At 35.6% G+C, this 18,512-nt stretch overlaps 1 protein-coding gene across 2 annotated transcripts in view; it reads right to left on the reverse strand.

Moving 5' to 3' along the window:
- Gckiii (Germinal centre kinase III) overlaps nt 1-18,512 on the reverse strand; it is a 94,446-nt gene that overhangs the window by 58,004 nt on the left and 17,930 nt on the right. Inside the window, exon 1 of one of the 2 annotated variants that reach the window (XM_072910943.1) lies at nt 6,450-7,451. The exons of the other annotated variant lie outside the window; for it this stretch is intronic. The gene's annotated coding sequence lies outside the window, so the exon portion shown is untranslated. Of the gene's footprint in view, nt 1-6,449; nt 7,452-18,512 lie in introns of those variants that run through there. 2 annotated transcript variants of the gene reach the window in all.

Genomic DNA, 18,512 nt, shown 5'->3' on the forward strand with positions numbered 1-18,512 from the left:
CTAGTATATCGCCGTTTTCTTCTTTTTTTTTTTTTTTAATACCGTAGTCATCACAACGAGACTGCCCAATAATTGTTGAAAGCTACTACAAACATTCGATAAAATACAAACAAGATAAAAAAAATAATAGAATACTACGCGAAAATATATCGCACAATAAAAAGTTGAAATAAACTATTGGATAATCAGCGATTGTACATTTAAGAGAAATATAAATAAAAATTTATCTGCAAGATTCAGATTATTGGATGCATTAATTAAGGTTGCCTTCCTCAGCAATTTGTGTATCGTAAACGAATAATATTTGAACGCAACAGAATTTGGTGCTAATTGCTTGCTGCACCTTTCACGTTAACAAGGGGAAAAAGATAACAATGGTTACGTTATTAGCTCGATTTCAAAAATTTTATTACGTAACACGTTGCTACATATTAGAAACAGCTGCTACGTATAACTTATATATAGAATCGGTTCGAAAAGAATCCATCACAAGGACACAGAGATATCGCGCTCTCTCGCTCGAAAAAGTAATTTAACCGCGTATATGTGTCCGATATAGCCGCAGACGGTATCCTGACAGCCGTCTGACAGCGCATTGTCTGACGCGTTTGCGACTGTCGGCCGCCGATAGGATTCATGGAAAACTGGCCCATAGAAATCCGCGGTGACGGTGTCAGACTCTTCGGGTTTCATGAGAGAGAAAGGCAGACATACAAGCATATCGAGGAAGGGGCGTATTGTTTGCGACGGACAGATTCATTTAAACTTGTCGCTCACTGGATATATATACCTGATTCTTCATTAAACGACGCTCAAACACGGACTTGTACCTGAACATACGTTTCCGGTCATGTCAAAATTCGTAATGCCCAACATTTTTGGAGCTTTGCCAGCGGAGAGTCTTGTAACACACGATACATTATGATCAAAAGATAAATTGTCTGATGAGTTAATTTTGCCATACAAGATAAAATATTAGCGTAGATTATGATAGCATTATGAAAATGAAAATATTGATACACTTGTTTAGTAATAATTTAATTAATAAAGAAATTTATAGAGGTGTTATATTTATAGAAAGAGATCGGGTTGAATTAATTTTTTAGCAGCGTGTATTAATTTAATAATATTTAAATTTGTTTACTACTCTCAAATCAATTCAATTTTACCAATAAAAATCTCTCGGCGCGCATTAATAGACTGATAAAAATTTAGCATTCAAACTGAGATTCGCAACAACAATTGCGTTAAAATGATAAACATCACATTTGATAACGAGCCAACGGAGAGCGACTAAAATTTTAATAAAACGATTCGGTCAACATACAGTAGTTGAACGCGGTCATCTAGATTATTCGGTTAATGGTGTTTGCGGACAATTAAATCCAATGTTTGTGTGGACGCAGCCCGTATTCATTAGTCTGTGCGACAATTGTAGATTGCGATGCATTGCGAGCGCAAAGTGTATTTTAATAAAATATGTACATTATTAAACGAACTGTCGAGTATAATTTCTCTTTTGTATCTTTATATATTTATATATCTAATAATTAAATAATAATAAACATAAAATATGATTAAAAAAATATGGATTTTTGTGACACCACAGGAGTTTCAAGAGTATAATCATATAAATGATATGTGACTTTGATGGAGTACGCGTGATGTACCCACCCACATAGGTATATTTTACGCGCTTATCCATGGCGACTGTCTCTTCCACTGTCAAATCACGAGCGTTGCCGTGTCATACATAGCATGTACGGACGTGTTACACATATCGAAATAGTGATGCTAGTACGTCAAGACCAATGGATACGTAAAGGCAGCGCAAGCAGAGTAAATAGTGAATTCTAGCCGGCAAATGTGTCTCGCTTCTCATAATAATTCATTATTTACAAAACCATATATATCTCTCAATTAATATTGCAACCAAATATTAACGTATTCTAGATTAAAAATATGTAGACTAAAAAATATTTTCTAAAAAAGGTTATAATTAATATTAATATTATCGCTTTTGCATGTCGTGATTCTATCAGATCACAATTGTTAATTTCACAAATTTTACGGTAGAAACGATCAAATTTATGCATTTTGCGGACGATTTAACGACTTAACGAGATTGATGGAAATGGGGGTCGATAATTCCGTCGGCGGAAATAACTAACTAATGCGGCGGAGAGTGACGTTCATCTAACCATCCAACTGTCAGCTATCTAACGTATCCATGGAATCCGAAGTATTCGGAAATAGACTCGTCTCCAACATCTCCTACCTGCCGCAGCGTCGTCTAAAAATACGGCGACATGTATTTGCCGTCAACGAAAGATCGATGACCGCAAATGTGTTTTCCGCGAATAGTAAGAGGAAGGAGCGTTATAATGTTATAATATTATGCTATAAATTAAAAGAGAAACGATTACTTTCGATTTAAATTATTCATTAAATTAAATGCTTCACTGACGTTTTATATTTAAATAAGACAGAAGAAAATTTATCTTTAGTCAATAAAGAAAAGCAAAACACATCACATTCCGCAACGATAATTGGTTTTGCCTTACATGCAGTCTTACAAAGTTTTCTCGGCTATGTGATTAATCAAATCGATATCAACTTGAGTTGTACGATTAAAGTTTTTCGTAGTACGATGTGATATCTGAAAAACTCGTGTTAATCCTGAGAGTACGGATGTACATGCGACAGGTCGTCTCGTATAATTCACCTTCCATCTCGAGAAAGACCAGTTTGTTTTATTAGAAACAACTAATGTTCTCTCCTTTTCTTTCTCCTCTCGCAACAACCTATAAAACTCGAACAAAATCTTATTCCCATTTATGTCATAAAGTGATAAAAACATAAACGAGGCAATGAGCCATAAAAAAGAAAAGAAATGAAAAACGAGATATGTTCTCCGCGGAGAATCGACGAAGAGAAATTTTTGAAAATAACCCTGGAGCCAATTTCAGTCAGGTAACAGCCTGCCCTGCTCCATACATACATATAACCTAATGGTTCGCGTGCTCTTAATGGGCAAAGAAAGTTTCCACGCGCGAAAAGCAGCGATCGAAGCCACGGCACTGGCCGCGGCCGCTCGAACGTACGCACGCACATACGCACGTACGTCGGCACGCATGAATTTACGGAAAATCAGATATTGCATGAATAACGGAGGTGTTGCATCGATTACACATTCATCGTTACGTAAATTATCTGAAAATACGGATCTCAAAAATCCTTCCCAAGACGAGGAATTCAGTCTTCATCAATGAACCAAGCACTGTTTTATTTCAACCTTTATAATAGATATACGTGTAAATCTCATTATTTAATATACACAAAAATTTTTCTACAATAAGGAGAAAAAATAAGAAATATAGAGATGTTATATTCCTATCTTGTTATTTCAACAAAGCACACACACACACACACACACACGCTATAGTTCATCACGTCACTTAAAATCATGTGTAATCAATAAATTAAGAAATAAAGATTATAACTTATAATTAATGAGATTAGTTAATGGAATTTAGATTTTGTCGTTAGATATTACAATCTTCGCATTCAACATTAGCACAATTAATAAATCAAAGATTGCGTCGTTAATTCTTAACTTCAAAGCGGTAAACAAAACTCGTTGAAAAATGCAAACTTGTTCTATCACGCAAATATTCAAATGTCAGCATCGCAACTAGTTTCGCGGTATTTTTCCGCGACGAAATTACTTGTCACATTACTTACTTATCAGTGTTGCCCAATGAGTAAATTATACGGCTGCCGCGAGATGATTTTACTATCAAAAAAAAGTAATTTACGCTATCATAAAATAGTACACGATATATTAAATGCACGATTAAATGCATAAATATATGAACAAAATTTGTAGGACATCTTGTATTTTATTTGGGAAGAAGATAATTAACACGCAAAAATAAACCGGTCGATGACGTGAATGATTATAGTATCATTCTTTTTCCTTTTTTTTTTTTTTTTTTTTTTTTGTTTCTTTGACACTGACTTTGACACACTTTTTTCTTTATTAAAAACAAGTTATTCAAACAAATAGAGATGTTCTAATCGCGAAATTCGTGGAGACAATAGCAGTAAACGATAATTATGATACAAGAATATTCTGGCAGACGGACTTTTTTTTATTTTCATCTGCAAGAAATAACGGCTCAAAAAGCTCGACAATAAAACTGCCACGTTCTATTTTCTTCCGGTATGATATCGCGCGAGCTCGATGTCTACCGGCGATATTTCGCTTCTACACGGTCGTGCGTTTCCACTTCGTTGAAGGAAAACGCTAGTTTCGCCCCAACGCGAGAGATCCCTATAACCGTTCTCGCTGAGCATTATCAAAGTTCTTCCCCATAGACACCGTAAATCTTAAGGGGTGGAAGGAAAGGGCGTTCCCCGTAGACGGAGCCGGCGCGGCGGGACAAAGGAAGCGCCGCGTTAAAGCCACTTTATCTGAACTTGTCGGGGTTTCCTTGTAATCGACCTGCCTACTTTCAGACACCGCGGCGCATTGCGTCTGTTTGAAAATTCAATTTACAAAACGATATCGCACAATTTCCTACATAATTCATTCGGCGCGCCAGTCGTCTGACTAACGTCAGTTATTTCTACTGCTACTTCATCCCATTATCCCGGTTCACATCACGAACATTTATGCAAATAATATCGGTGTACGATATCAGTTATGCCGCTAATAACAACACTGCAAGTCTAAAGTTTTTCTCTTAATATTTAACCCTAAATTATTTCACTCGAAATTAATTTAACTCTACATTAATATATTCAATTTAATATTTAACATATTGTAACAAAATATGTATAAGGAATAATTTTTTTTTCATATATTTACGGACTTTATATTATTTTTCAGAAACTCGAATCAAAGTAAGCTCACGCGAGTGTAATTGAAAATTTAAGCACCTCCAGCGACACGCGAGATGTTTTCCACGACTTCGTCAATTTCCACAAATGGCCACGCAATCGACTTCAGATTGAAACTCGCCCGAGAAAATTGTCTCCACGTCTTTCGGTGCGAATGGAGATATCTCTACCGTGAGGACTCGCGCTCGAAGAGAGGAACGGTCGCATCACGCGATGCCCAACAAGTTGCGGAAATCGGTACCGGTGTAGTTATTGAGAAGATAGTGCGTCGCAAAAATACCACCTTGTATCATTGTGCCTTACAAAACACAAAACGGTTCCCGGCAATGTTACATATAAGATTCATTGATCCTGACATGAGAATAACGGATTCTAAATCGCGCCCATTGCATCGCGAAGAATCCAAAGAGAGAAAAAGCATTTGTAATCAGTCTGATAATAACCAGAATAATCAAAAATACTGCCGTATAAAGTTAGATATATATGTTTTTTGCCGATGATTTTGTTGCATTTATAGATACAAAATATTTACAATTTCCGTAAAAATTCAAATTATATAATTATCAAATTAGAGCTTTAAAACATATTTAATATTAATGTTTTTTTTTTATAAATTTCAAAGAACTGTACGTTAAGAAAATTAATTCTAGACTTGGTCAAACATCAGAAAATGTAATAGCATACTTCGCGAAATATGTATTTATGTGTTAGTGGAAAAAGTTTGCGGAGTCTTAGTCATCGGGAAAAAGATCACACTATTATATATCTATTGCGATTTTCCACTATTGCATGATCGGCCAAGGGTGAACCAGCATAATGAAGAAACTTTATCTGCGGTTGATCGCAACTCGCAATGTCACGTTCGAGAATAAAATATCAACCGTGAAGATGACTCATATGTACAAACATATTTACATAACGAAAAGTGTATGCAAATGAAAAATATGTATATGTAAATTGTTAATTCTCCATCCAGGCACAAAAATATTGAAACAAAAATATATTAAATTGATAAACCGAAATATGATAGATTATGTATAGATTTAATCAAACATTATATATAATTATTATAAATATTATATAGAATATAAAATTATTTTAAGAACTGTTTTCAAATAATCTATATATTAGGTTAATAAGGGAAAGTAATTTTATTTTTCATATGTTTCTAATGTCAAAAACGAAAAAAATTTCACTTCGATCTAATATATATATAAAATTTAAATTGTTCTTAAAATAATTCCATATTCTATATATTTATAATAATTCTATATATTAGTTGCTAGTATATATATATATATATATATATATATATATATATATATATATATGTATGTATGTATGTACAGTTTCATATATTTCTCTATTTTTCAAAATCTTATTTCTCAAACACAGTTTATGCATTCTCCCTTTATTATCAATACCAAACAAACTGCAGTAAAAAATGTAATTATCAACAATTTTCTTGCAGGATCGATATTTTCCGGCACACCCTTTTAAAATCAATCAAATTAAATCGCGCGAGTCCGACATTCCCCAATTACCTCTCGCGTCCTCCTCGTTGTTCACGCGCTATCACGCGCCCCTTCGATCGGAGCGGCAGGTGCCTCTCACTCGGGGGTTGCAGCGACGATACAATGCAGGTGTCGCGTACAGGGTAGTCGCGCGTCGACTGAGAGCTTCTCTCTTTCGGGGCACCGAATCCGCAAGAAACGACAACGGCGACGCCGCGACGCAACCCCTTAGCGGCCAGCCAACCATCCGGCCAGCCGCCCCCAGCCGCCACCGTCGCCACCCCCGAATGCATCCCCACCGTGTCGGTGATTATCGAGAGAGGGGATGCGTGTATCGCCACGCGGCCGACAAACTGGTGGGGGTGTCTGCTGGTGGAATTACTTTGTCCAGCAAAAAACATCCCGTCTCTTCCCTTCCCTCCCTCTCTCGCTCTATCTACGTCTCCTCGTTCCAAAGGGTGGAAAACTGCGGAGCGGAGGCGCAGGGGCCGATGTACTGTAAGCATGAAGGTCGTGACGACGGAGTAGATAAATCAGAATTCGGCTGGACGAGTTGGTACGGATTTTTCGACATGGGACGAGAACATGATATCGATTCGTCAGGATGAGGCACGACGTAGGAAATGTCTGATATTTAAGAAGATAACCTAGCAGAATAATATTGTATAAAAAAGAAAAAAGAGACTATGGTTTTCTTTAAGATTTTTATGCAATTTTAATCAATAATTTAAACTTAAAAAATTGTAATTTTGAAAAAATTAAAAGCGAATTTTATACATTATAATAAAAAATTATTTATTGAAATAGGACCTTCAGCGTAATCTCCAAGGCCAAGAGACAACTTTCGCGACAACGATTGGATTTTACGAGGGGTTACTGACGGAGGATAAAACGATAAGAAGATCGAAACGGTTGGAAAGAGAATAAATTAAAATTCACTACGCGTGCCACAAATTCCGAAAATAACAGCGAATAATCGATTACCTTCAAAGTATAAAATCCATTGCTATTAAATCACAATCAAATAAGAGTCGAAAAAGTGCTCTTATAAATGCAATAAAAATGCAAAAAATTTATTAAGAAAATTATACATAAACTATTTTTAACAAAATATTATAATAAATAATATCCAGTATATATCACAATATAAAAAGCAATGAGTTGTCTAATATCAAGGCAACGCTTGAAAAACGGTTATTACTTAATCAAATTTTTTAAACCCGGTAGCGCTTCATTATGCATCCCTTATAATACTAGTTATGAAATTACTTGTTAAAAAAAGGTAAACTCGGAAACAAAAGTTTCTCTTCGTCTAGAAAAGTTAAGTTAGTAGTAACGATACCATAGAGACAGAAGAAAGAGGCGAAAGACGAAAAACTAAAGTCAATGTACCAAAGAGTAAAGCTTATGACTGTGACTGAAAGAAAATTAAATTTTGGATAAATAGCGTAAAAACTAGCTTGTTTTCATAGTTAGTTAATAATGTTCTCTCAGAATATCAATTTAAAAAAAAGTCGAAAGAGCAAAAAGATTATCTATACAAAAAGTTAAGATCTATAATTAAAATTTTTGTAGTCCATTGCATAATTCCAAATTTATTTGTACAATAATGACAATATTATAGGCGTAATATTACGATTAGAAACGTTAAGTAAAAAAATTTGATATTTAAATTATATAATCAATGCTCTCTTGAAAAATTCTAAATATTTCGGGAAATAAGGATGTGCAAAAATAGATTTTTTTTATTAATAGATTATTATTTTTAAATAACTTAATTAAAAATGCGATAACCACTGAATTTGCTCGTGGGAATCGTAAAGTCGAGCGCTATAGTGTCGAGAAGGCGTCGTTTTTATGCATCGTCGGAGGACGAGAGGATGATAAATTAGAAACCGTACCGAGATAGGCGGTGCAAAGTAAGGAGAACGAAATCCATATCAGTCGTCAAGACTTGACAATTTCCTCAGGGCGCGCGAAACGACACCGCAAAGATTCTTGGGTGGCTGCACGACGCGATGGAACATGCAAAGGATTGATGATAGGGGGCATTCAACCCGATGACGCGAAATAAGTTTGAGAGATAAAGCTCGGCTGAAATTTGTTCGATCCGCGTCACTCACACATTTCAATAATGTCTAAATAAAAAATATCCGAATAATAAAATATAAAAATTCTAAAATCCTGTAACATCAAAAAAATATTATTAAAATATAATTCAATATTCTATATATATTGTTATAGTATATTATAATGTTTTAATATATATAAAAAAAGATAAATTTTTTATTTTATGCATATACATATGCACTTTCGATTATAAATATGGCAAATATTAATATAGAAAAATAAAATCTGAATAAATCTCGAAATATACAAAGAGAAAAATGATGAAAAGAGAAAGAAACAAAGAGTTATGTATCATTGATTTGCATAAAGTGAAGTTCGTAGACTACAATCTCAGACACGCTCGGCATCTTAGGCGTTTCCTCCCACGGGATGGCTTCTTGCGAATAAAAGATAACGAACGTTTACGAAAAATAGCCCTACAGCCCATTGAGATTGTAGCGATGCAAAAATGGAGGCAAAGCTTTCAAGCCTGTCGCTTCTACCTCCGCGAGGAAGAACAGAGCAAGGGAAAAACATGGAATATGAAGTTTTGAGGTGCAACAGCGATCGAAGATCAGCTTTGCTCCGTGAATCAAGCACGAAAAACCGGTTCTAGAATACGATGGAGGATCTTACGATGCATCGAAGGTAGTCGAAGAAGTTCAATGGGCGGATCGACAAACATGGAAGATCGATCGCGTCAAAAAGGTACAAGCAAGACGAGTCCTTCCCCCTTTGTGTACCATCTAATTTCATCATCTAATTACCTATGTTTTTTTACCCGGTTTTACCCGTGCATAAACACTGGATAAAACGGACCGTGGATAAGTATGTTTTTATTTGTCGAAATTACCCGATATAAATTCGTCAAAAACTCGCGACAGCGAGTACATATATTCGTAAATCGTAAGAATAAGAATTCAATAGGTTATAGAAAAAAATTTCTAAACTTCTTCAATATTTTTCCATCTTTTAGATTTACATTACATTTTTCGCGCTATATCTTTTATATATATATAAAAAAAAAAAAAAAAAGGCCTGACAAACTTAGACAAAATTTAAAAACTTGTGCTTCACAGTGATCAACTTTTTACGTTTTATATATAAGAGTGTTCAAACTAAGTTTTACATTCGCGAGTTATGTAGAAACTTTTCCGGCCACAAAATTACAGTATCGTCATTGGATGGAAATTTTATTGCTATAAAATCTGTAGCGTGTGCTACACCTAATACAAAGATTTAAATAATAATGTTAATTTTTCTTAAATGTATGTGTACATGTATGATTCATAGGATAGCCTTAATCTGGAATGCAGACAAGCAACGAATAAAATTCACATTATCTCTCATGAAATCGATATTATATTTTCATAATTCACAAAATGGATTCGTATGATTTCTAATATATAAACTTTCATTATAACTGAGAAGTATATAAATTATATAATACCACATATATAGATTTCTCCTTCGTATGCACATATCTATATTGTATACTGTAATTATTTAATTTACATAAACTAATTTAAGGGAACAAGATACGATTAAGGTACATTACCAAATATACACCGAGCGAAATATCGATTATTGATAGTAGCATATCTCACTTTCATGTTGATTGTTCGACTTGATTACCCATTGAAATAGCAAGAGCATTAACTGGATCAGATAATGCGAAGACTAAAGCTTTGCTTGGATCACAATCGAGAAGCGGCAGTGAATATCTGATCCTCATCCGGATATCGGCCTCTCCCTCGCGGTCGAGACGAGGGATTGACGTTAAGTATGTTAAATTAATTAACGTTAATTAACGCTCCCCGTGGGACTATAGGTACGGCGAACGAGAGTGGAATACAGCGTAGGGATTACCGAGTCCCTTGACGCGAGAGTCCATTAAAAACTCCACTGAAGCTATTTATTCCGTCGTTCATGCGAACACACGAGGTCACGCATAATTGCCTTTTCTTTATTAGAGAAAAATCAATTTTGTTTTTCCCAGCTAATTACACGCACGCGAGAGAACATAATCATCTTGAGCGCCGAAAGTTGCGACTGCTTTACTGTTGTGAAATGGAAATGCTGAACCTTAATACAGGACAGCCGATCCATCAAAGATTAAAGCGGCGCTCGCGCGTGAAACTTTGATGAATCGGCCTTTTACGATGTATAATTCTAAGAGGATTTGATCGATCTCATTAATTCGATTGTGCCGATTAATATTTATGGTTCATAGAAAGAATCATGCCAATGAATACTTTCTATTATACGCTATTGTTACTCGAAAGATATTCATTGATTATAATTTGTTAATAATTTAAAGTCCTCCTCTTATATTATTGCTAACACATCATATTTTAATTAAATGTTTTTAAAAATTGCCGTTGCTATTAATATTATATTATCATTTTGAGTAAATTATCAAGATTTTGTTTTTCGTATAAAAGTAAGTATCCAAGATCAAGATAGACGCTTGTAAGTGCTTTTATCTACTTCAGGGAAAAACTCTTTCGAAAAATTCCGGTTAGAATGAAGATGGGTTAAAGTTCCCATTTTCCTTTTCCACCACGGCAATGATCCGAAACATCTTAAATTGACCTTCGAAACTCGACCTCTTCGGATAACACTGTATCTCCAGACGATTGTGGAAAAATCCCGTCAACTTCCCTTACTAGAATATCTACAAAGAGGGTGTCTACTCAAATCTTGTAAACAAATTCTTTGAAAATTCCCTGATCTTCTAGATAATTTTGTTTAACATTCCAAATAAAGAAAACATTTTCAAAATTTAATACAACTTTCTCTAAAATAAATTTTTTTATTACATATATTTTCTAATATTTTTTTTCATTCATACAAAAGAAAAACGCAGAGCATCGTAAGTTTCAAGTGGTAGATTTATAAATGTACTAAAAAAAACTAAATAACTTTTCTAAGATAAGCATTTTCTCTTACATAATATTTTCATTTCTTTATCATTAAAAATTACAAAAAATATGTACTTTATATTAACATAATATTGAATATGAAATACACATTCTTTGTATTTTTTAATGATAAAGAAATGTATGAATTGCACAAAATATGCTACGCAATAATCGCGCCAAAAAAAATAATTCCGCGAATAAGTAATAAATTACTTCATACGTAATAAATTATCTCTGCTTCTATAAAACCCGATACCATCCTAAGCTCGTTTATTTTCTCTTAATCCTTTATTGATGCATCTTCAAAGGCACTCACAAAACAGTCGCGTAACATTTAGCACGACACTCCCGATTTCGATACATATTATGTTTATTGATGCACAAAATCTATATCAAACCAGTATTTTCCCGCTTACGTATCACCGTACGAATGATAACAATATCACCGCGTACCGCACATTATATACATACAAAAAATTCGTATGCCTTTTCAGATTAATAAATATGTTTAAAATGAAACAAACGTCTATCTTTCAATTCGACACTTCCGACTTCCGACACTCGTTGGCGTGTAATGTTCCTCTCCTCCTTCCCCCCTTTCGCAATTCAGATTACTCACCGTTTCCGAGGAATTCACGACCTTTAGGCACGTTTCCTGGCACTCGCGGGTATCCGTTGATACTTTGGTACTTTTCGAAATGTTACAGAACTCACGACGTTCATCGGTCAAGCAAATAGCCACCGAAATACGCGCAAAAGCAACGACGAGATAAGAATATGACGAAACGACAAAGTTGCAGAATCGAATAATCTCGAAGATCGCGAAACGTCACCAATCGAGATAAATGCGGGCGCTTAGGGACGGTTTAAACCTCGATCCACTCCTGATATACGCTTGTACGATATTTGCTCAAAAATAATGAAATACGACGCAGAGCACCACGACTTGAATTGACTCGACTTGACACGACTCGGCTCGACTCGGATCAGCTCCGCTCCATGGATTCTGTGCGACTGTGCGACTGCCGTGCGTAAAGTCGACCTCGTAACGCGGATGTGGAGAGGATGCTTGGTATCATTGCGCAACTATGTTGCGTATAACGCTCGTCAACCGACTGAGAATCGTCCGCAATACTTTTTTCCTCGTAATACGCTTCGCGTTGCACGTGTTCATTCTCTGTATTCTTTGCCTCGCGATAAAATAATATAATAGTAATTTTTTTCTATCCGGAGAAAATATAATAATAAAAATTAGAATATATATTTAATACAATCGTAGAATATACTGACATATATACAAGAAATTACGCGCAATATTTTTATTCAATAATATTATATATACGAATATTGAAGAGTATTATATTTTACGAGAGAATATTATAATTATTCTAATATTTTGACACACAAACAAATATGTAATCATTAACAAACAACAAATACATAATTTATCATTATCTATTATGTATTGAAAAAGGATCATTAACGCCTTTATACATGAATTTATGTACATTTCGAAACACACATACATTTTCCATGTATATGTATATAAAATATATAAATGTATTGATATATGCATAAATTCTTTTATAAAGGAATTAATGCCGCTTTCTGTATATACATGTGTACAATTAATTTATTATAGACGAGCAAAGATACAAGCGTCTCACCTCTTATATGCCCGGCATCTCGGATGATTTGTTTGATATATTAATTATTTTTACGTATAGAACATTTTATATAACTATTGTAGAATTTCCACACGCTTAAAATCTGATAAAAAATGCTAAAAAAATCGTCAGCGGACAAAGTAAACAGCGTGAACTTGACGTCTCGGTTTATTCCGAGTCATTTTTTTGTTTAATAGCCAGAAATATTTATTTAATCTATCAAAAACTCTACAACGATTAAAAAAATAACACGAGACCATTCTCAACAATTAATAAGTTTCCATAAAGTGAGACACCAGTTTCACAGACACGGTTGACTTTTCACAATTAAAAGCAAAATGATCAAAAAGAGATTTTTCAGAAAAATTTCCTGAATCCTAAAATTTCATGGGACTTTCCTGATTTTTCCAGATACAAAAGAAATCCCTGAGAATTCCAGGTTTTCCATGTTTTTCCAGGGAATAGACACTCTGACAAAGCCACCGCAAGGGCTAGATATGTACCAGTTTCCTCATTTATGCTCGCTATTGTGAATCAAAGGAGACGAAGGAAGCAACTGGCGGAAAGTTCGATGAAATAGCACAAGTTTGCAAGACCGTCTGTTTGCGAATTGCTATAATTCTAACATGTAAGGAACAATGCTGTATGCATACATATATTAATAACATGTGTTATATATAATTGGCACCAAATCATTTGTTTAATAACTTAGTCCTGTGTAAATCAAATTAATATAACAGTTTTAATACGTTTATTCCTTTTTCTAGCCTACTTTCGCTAGAATATATCAAAATGTTACATCACGGTCAACGCTTATGTATTATATATCTATCTCGGAAGCCCACGTGCCATCTTTCCGATTCTTTTTAACGGTAACTCACGTTGTCATGGAAGTCCCGATTCTAAATTATTGCGTTCGCGTGTCCGTTCTTTGGCATATCGGGATTATCAGGATTCCGTGCCCGGCCTTCCGAAAGATGAATAATCGCTGCAGCTACGATTCCCGTGGGACGAATAGCAATTCGTGCCGTGGACATTGCGCCATCGCTGCTATGTGCATAACGCACACCCGTTAGACTGGCCGCCGCAATAAACGAGATCTCGACGTGGATGGGGATTTGCATGGCGAATGAGAATAACGTAGGCAATTTAGCTATTCTACGCTTCGTCTTTCGTCACGGTAATCAAAAAAAATTCAGGGAATATATGTTAATTATTTAGAAAAGAAAAAAGAAGGCATTATGAATGCGATGAGTAAATTGCGAACGAACGATCGTTACGCAACTGCTTATCAAGCTTTATGTATTTATTTAGTAGCGAACCGCATAATATCACGAGCAAAATAATCAGAGCAGGGAAGTTTATACGAAAAGACGACATAAATTTCTCGCAGTCCGCGCTCTATAAAACCCTCAACATATATTATATTTCTTCTCGTGTTTGTGAAATAAATTAAGACATATTTTGATTAATGCCACAAATACATAAGCGTAATGTTACACACGATACATTATTCGTCGTTCTCTTTCAATCATCGACTAACTTGCGAATAGCTGACCCAGAGAAAACCCGCGATAAAATAAAATAAAAAAAAAAAAAAAAAAAAAAAAAAAATGGTTGCACAACTCTCTTGGACGGGAGAAAATTCCCCCCCAGGCGGCGTTTCCTCACACGCGGCTAGCTCACCCTTATTACGTATATAAAACTCTCCGCTATAAATCCTGCATCCTTTGTTTCGCAGAAATAGTCGGCTGCTGCGCGGTAAGCAAAGGAGAAGCAAGGCCCTTGCACAAGGCGCGTTCGCCTTTATTTATAAATCTTACAACGACAGTAACTGTTACCTATAAGTATCAAAGAGATACGCTTCTTTTCGCGATCGCTCGCTCGAATGAACTTGAACGGAAAATCAGGAAAATTCCTTGGCACTCGTGGCACGTTTACCTCGTAACTATCGCGAGAAAAATACGAACGTCTCGCGTTTACACATCGACGCGGCATGAATTATCCGCTCGGTGGCGACACGTTGCGTGACCAATAACGGTGGAGCGTGGTCACCTCTTATTGCGCTCATTTCGGATTTTATCGGGAAACCGAACAATACCCAGTTGACCCTTGCGTTTGAAGAAACGAGTCACGCTTGTGCTACCGATTATCGCGCTCGCGTTTAATAACGTCTCCCTAATGATTTCTTTTGCGATAATATCACTTGTGGATAGAAATGTGTTCACTATCGAATCACGTATTTTCTCGTGACGCATACTTGCTTAATTTAATATTATCAAACTCAATTGGATTCTTTGTTTATGAATGATTTAGATATGCGCGCGTAAATGAGAATCCGTTGCTCAAAACTCTCTTGCCCTTCGAGAATTCTTATAAAAACGTCATTAAAGTAAAATATGACCCAAAATCTACAATACAATTTACATGATTTCATTTAGCGGAACGGCTGAGCTCGTTACGCTTTCCGAGGCTAATTCCCGAGGCTTCATCCAGTATAGTGTAATCCCGTAGAATCAAGTTTCGTCTCTCGCATTGGTCGATGTTGTGGCTACTAGTTGTCGGTCGAATCTCTTGGAATTACGCAGTCTGAGAGCCGACCGCTGGAAATCATCGCGATCCTCATGATCCACGAAAATCCCCACGAAAATCTAGTTGCGACCGCTACTAGTATATCACAGTCGCTTCTATTTATTCCTTTATATATACAGCCAACTTTTTATAATCGCCCCGATCGACACTCCTTCTTTGCGTAACTCTTGTGAATGTCATCACGTGAATGCAAACAACGAATTTATCGCTTTGCTAACATATTCATTTCAAACGCATATTAATAAGCTATGCCGCGATATAGTTTTTGCGCGGAGATAAAAACGTATCGAAATAGCACGATGATTCATTTCAGAGAAGCATTTCGTTATTGTATATTTTAAGATAGAATCACGAATCACAATTCTATGAAATTCACAGCGAAAGCTTTCTTTACGACGCAATTTCACATTCAATCTTATGGCAGAGAAAAAAACGTATCAATTTCTATATTATACATTTAAAATCTTTTCCAAGTTTCACATGGGAAATTGTGTAAAGCGAAGTAAGCGGCTTTTAAGCTTAGTGTGTCCAAGAAACTAATTTCCTCTCGTAGCTTCTGATATCAAATGCTTCTATGAGATTCCGTGCAAAATAAAGAATACCGTTGGGGTATGAAATTTATGAAAATAGAAGAGAAAGAGCCCACTGCGGCAGACTGGAAGAAAATATTTTAGAATCTCTGGATTATGTCGCGACGTATGATGTTACACAAGAGAAAGTTAAAAAGAAAGACAATAGAAAAATCACAATGATATATGTTAGCATTTTGTACAATTTACATTTTAAATACAACTCGGATGTATTTTGGAAATAAAAGCTTGAGTAACAGAGCGGTGCAAAATTATTGCGCAATTTTTCCTAATATAATTTGATGTGTTTCAAAAGATACATAATGTTATACAAGAAAAATTATGCCATATCACTCACCCTCAGACGTACCGCACAAAATTTGTTAAGCTTGAAAATTTACCTGTAACAAACAAAAATGAAAATATTAACATAATTAGAATATTTAATTAACTTGGATTTCGCTTACGTATTTTACATTTGCAATTTAATGAATTATGATTATGAGTAAACTTCTGGAATTCAAGCTGGCAAATCAACGTCGGCACGAGAACGGCGCATATTTGACTCGTCACAGGAATTCCGAATTAAGTGTAAAGTCGACGGCAGATAATATCATAGATCAGCATAATCCTGCTTAAAAATACTGCGGAAGTAATTAAATGCAGAGCGAATCAGTCTGCGCTTAAGTCGCGAGACAATTTCGCGGTAGTGCACTCGCGTATCCATCGTGTTTTATAGGGGCTCGCCTGCGAAAAAGCTCGCTCAGGTTGGGAAATGAGAGAATAACGATGGTAATAATAGTTTCTCCGTTCGCCTTCCTTTTCCACTTTTTCCGGACGCATTACCAAACTTGTCCATGAATTTTAATCAGTCAGACGAACGCTATATACAACGAGCGTAAACATTGCTCCTTGCTGAACTTCCAGCGTGCACGCACGGCGATGGTTAAAATATTGATTACCCATGGGATGCGTCCGAAAACGTAGGAAATAAAACCATCGTCATGTTCCTCGTGCAAAAATTAACGAATGAAACATACGTAGAAGACTGATATATATTCTTGTTGTAGTAATTGAAATTTCGTTGTGATCGAATATCGACGATAAGTGATGATAAAGTGGTGACTAATAGTTAATTAAAATAGCAGTCGGAAATTGATGATAAATTAGGCAATGATAATGGTGAAAATCCGAAAACAAATTCACAATTAAAGCTCGTAAATAAGATTCGCGTAATCAAAGTAATTTAATTCTTATGTATCCAAGAAATGTTTCTCTCTAGAAAAAAAGAATTCTTAATGGCACATTAAACAGACAACACTATGACTTTTATGACCTAAAGCATTAATGTTTGTTCACTATGTTTGTCGAACTTAATTCGAAGCGCAGGTAATCGTGCGCAAGAATATGGGTATAATAATAACGCGAGATAGATAAAGCCAAGAGCATTACACTGCGCAGTGCGTATTTACATTTAAATATCGTATAATATAAACTACTTTATAATTTATATAATACACACGATAACAACACTAACAATAAGCAATTAAAATTTCATCATCATTTTTCAGAGAAACTATACGCAATTGGATTAGTCAAGTCAAATGTGAATCTGTATTCGTTACAAATCTCCTTTTCGATCTTTTCCCATATATACTTTCTCGTTATGTGTTCGCTGTCGATGCGAGTGACATTCGCGACTTCTCAAATTTGTCCCTCGCTCGTTTCTCGCAGACGGAATCTTCACAGTCCTAGTCGAGCGCGTCACTGCAACGAGCGGATTTCTTTTTGTTCCGTCAACACAAAGCTGCATTACACACGTGATATTGTTGGTGATACGCAAGCAAGCAAGGTATTGTGCTACACGTGACAGTCCCCTCGTAACAATATCACGCTTTATCGTCGCCACTCGCAGAGTATGTGTCGTCTCCGCGTATGATTCACGTTCGTGTCCCGCCAACCCAGTGTGCGATACCGAGAATCGTCCCTTATATGCCGTCACTGGCTTAATATATTTTCATGCCAACCGGTGGTACCCAGTAAACTTGTGGTAAAGCTTGTTTCACAAGACGGCACACGTCTCCGGCGCTCTCCTTTGTGTTAACGACTTTGTAGATTATGAAACTCTGAGTTATACTGACATTACCAACCATTTTTCTCTATATCAGCAGTCTACAATCTGTGACGAAGAGAGGGAAGGGGCTATATCATTCTTTTATAACGATTCAGTGT

The sequence above is a fragment of the Anoplolepis gracilipes genome, chromosome 2, assembly GCF_047496725.1.
Source record: "Anoplolepis gracilipes chromosome 2, ASM4749672v1, whole genome shotgun sequence".
Taxonomy (NCBI): domain Eukaryota; kingdom Metazoa; phylum Arthropoda; class Insecta; order Hymenoptera; family Formicidae; genus Anoplolepis; species Anoplolepis gracilipes.